The sequence below is a fragment of the Hippocampus guttulatus genome, unplaced genomic scaffold, assembly GCF_054856545.1.
Source record: "Hippocampus guttulatus isolate MCC_2025c unplaced genomic scaffold, RoL_Hgut_1.0 HiC_scaffold_25, whole genome shotgun sequence".
In the NCBI taxonomy this organism is placed as follows: domain Eukaryota; kingdom Metazoa; phylum Chordata; class Actinopteri; order Syngnathiformes; family Syngnathidae; genus Hippocampus; species Hippocampus guttulatus.
This window is the reverse complement of record NW_028233884.1, coordinates 887,406-890,623: the sequence shown is the minus strand read 5'-3', so window position 1 is coordinate 890,623 and position 3,218 is coordinate 887,406.

The following is a 3,218-nucleotide window of genomic DNA, read 5'->3' as shown; positions in this document are numbered from 1 at the left end:
TGAAGCCCAAATAAGCATTAATTTGACCACACAACTCATTCCTATGAAGATACATTCAAACTCACAAAACGCGCTCAGCTCGGGCTGAAAATGCATTTAAAGCAATAAAAACTCAAATTGAGTGTCACACCTAAACCAAAGGACTTATTCACACACGTCAACATGTATTTTGTTCAGGATGACCACCTGAAGCCTAAATGAGCATTAATTTGACCACACAACTCATTCCTATGAAGATACATTCAAACTCACAAAACATGCTCAGCTCGGGCTGAAAATGCATTTAAAGCAATAAACACTCAAATTGAATGTCACGCCTAAACCAAAGGACTTATGCACACACTTCAACATGTATTTTGTTCAGGATGACCACCTGAAGCCTAAATGAGCATTAATTTGACCACACAACTCATTCTATGAAGATACATTCAAACTCACAAAACGTGCTCAGCTCGGGCTGAAAATGCATTTAAAGCAATAAAAACTCAAATTGAGTGTCACACCTAAACCAAAGGACTTATGCCCACACTTCAACATGTATTTAGTTCAGGATGACCACCTGAAGCTTAAATGAGCATTAATTTGACCACACAACTCATTCCTATGAAGATACATTCAAACTCACAAAACGTGCTCAGCTCGGGCTGAAAATGCATTTAAAGCAATAAAAACTCAAATTGAGTGTCACGCCTAAATCAAAGGACTTATGCACACACTTCAACATGTATTTTGTTCAGGATGGCCTCCTGAAGCCTAAATCAGCAATAATTTCACCACACAACTCATTCCTATGAAGATACATTCAAAGTCAGAAAGCGCGCTCAGCTCGGGCTGAAAATGCATTTAATTTAAAGCAATAAAAACTCAAATTGAGTGTCACACCTAAACCAAAGGACTTATGCACACACGTCAACATGTATTTTGTTCAGGATGACCACCTGAAGCCTAAATGAGCATTAATTTGACCACACAACTCATTCTATGAAGATACATTCAAACTCACAAAACGTGCTCAGCTTGGGCTGAAAATGCATTTAAAGCAATAAAAACTCAAATTGAGTGTCACACCTAAACCAAAGGACTTATGCCCACACTTCAACATGTATTTAGTTCAGGATGACCACCTGAAGCCTAAATGAGCATTAATTTGACCACACAACTCATTCCTATGAAGATACATTCAAACTCACAAAACGTGCTCAGCTCGGGCTGAAAATGCATTTAAAGCAATAAAAACTCAAATTGAGTGTCACGCCTAAACAAAAGGACTTATGCACACACTTCAACATGTATTTTGTTCAGGATGACCTCCTGAAGCCTAAATCAGCAATAATTTCACCACACAACTCATTCCTATGAAGATACATTCAAAGTCAGAAAGCGCGCTCAGCTCGGGCTGAAAATGCATTTAATTTAAAGCAATAAAAACTCAAATTGAGTGTCACGCCTAAACCAAAGGACTTATGCACACACTTCAACATGTATTTAGTTCAGGATGACCACCTGAAGCCTAAATGAGCATTAATTTGACCACACAACTCATTCCTATGAAGATACATTCAAACTCACAAAACGTGCTCAGCTCCGGCTGAAAATGCATTTAAAGCAATAAAAACTCAAATTGAGTGTCACACCTAAACCAAAGGACTTATGCACACACTTCAACATGTATTTTGTTCAGGATGACCTCCTGAAGCCCATATGAGCATTAATTTGACTACACAACTCATTCCTATGAAGATACATTCAAACTCACAAAACGTGCTCAGCTCGGGCTGAAAATGCATTTAAAGCAATAAAAACTCAAATTGAGTGTCACGCCTAAACCAAAGGACTTATGCACACACTTCAACATGTATTTAGTTCAGGATGACCACCTGAAGCCTAAATGAGCATTAATTTGACCACACAACTCATTCCTATGAAGATACATTCAAACTCACAAAACGTGCTCAACTCGGGCTGAAAATGCATTTAAAGCAATAAAAACTCAAATTGAGTGTCACGCCTAAACCAAAGGACTTATGCACACACTTCAACATGTATTTTGTTCAGGATGACCTCCTGAAGCCTAAATAAGCATTAATTTGACCACACAACTCATTCCTATGAAGATACATTCAAACTCACAAAACGCGCTCAGCTCGGGCTGAAAATGCATTTAAAGCAATAAAAACTCAAATTGAGTGTCACACCTAAACCAAAGGACTTATGCACACACGTCAACATGTATTTTGTTCAGGATGACCACCTGAAGCCTAAATGAGCATTAATTTGACCACACAACTCATTCCTATGAAGATACATTCAAAGTCAGAAAGCGCGCTCAGCTCGGGCTGAAAATGCATTTAATTTAAAGCAATAAAAACTCAAATTGAGTGTCACACCTAAACCAAAGGACTTATGCACACACTTCAACATGTATTTAGTTCAGGATGACCACCTGAAGCCTAAATGAGCATTAATTTGACCACACAACTCATTCCTATGAAGATACATTCAAACTCACAAAACGTGCTCAGCTCCGGCTGAAAATGCATTTAAAGCAATAAAAACTCAAATTGAGTGTCACACCTAAATCAAAGGACTTATGCACACACTTCAACATGTATTTTGTTCAGGATGACCTCCTGAAGCCCATATGAGCATTAATTTGACTACACAATTCATTCCTATGAAGATACATTCAAACTCACAAAACGTGCTCAGCTCGGGCTGAAAATGCATTTAAAGCAATAAAAACTCAAATTGAGTGTCACGCCTAAACCAAAGGACTTATGCACACACTTCAACATGTATTTAGTTCAGGATGACCACCTGAAGCCTAAATGAGCATTAATTTGACCACACAACTCATTCCTATGAAGATACATTCAAACTCACAAAACGTGCTCAACTCGGGCTGAAAATGCATTTAAAGCAATAAAAACTCAAATTGAGTGTCACGCCTAAACCAAAGGACTTATGCACACACTTCAACATGTATTTTGTTCAGGATGACCTCCTGAAGCCTAAATAAGCATTAATTTGACCACACAACTCATTCCTATGAAGATACATTCAAACTCACAAAACGCGCTCAGCTCGGGCTGAAAATGCATTTAAAGCAATAAAAACTCAAATTGAGTGTCACACCTAAACCAAAGGACTTATGCACACACGTCAACATGTATTTTGTTCAGGATGACCACCTGAAGCCTAAATGAGCATTAATTTGA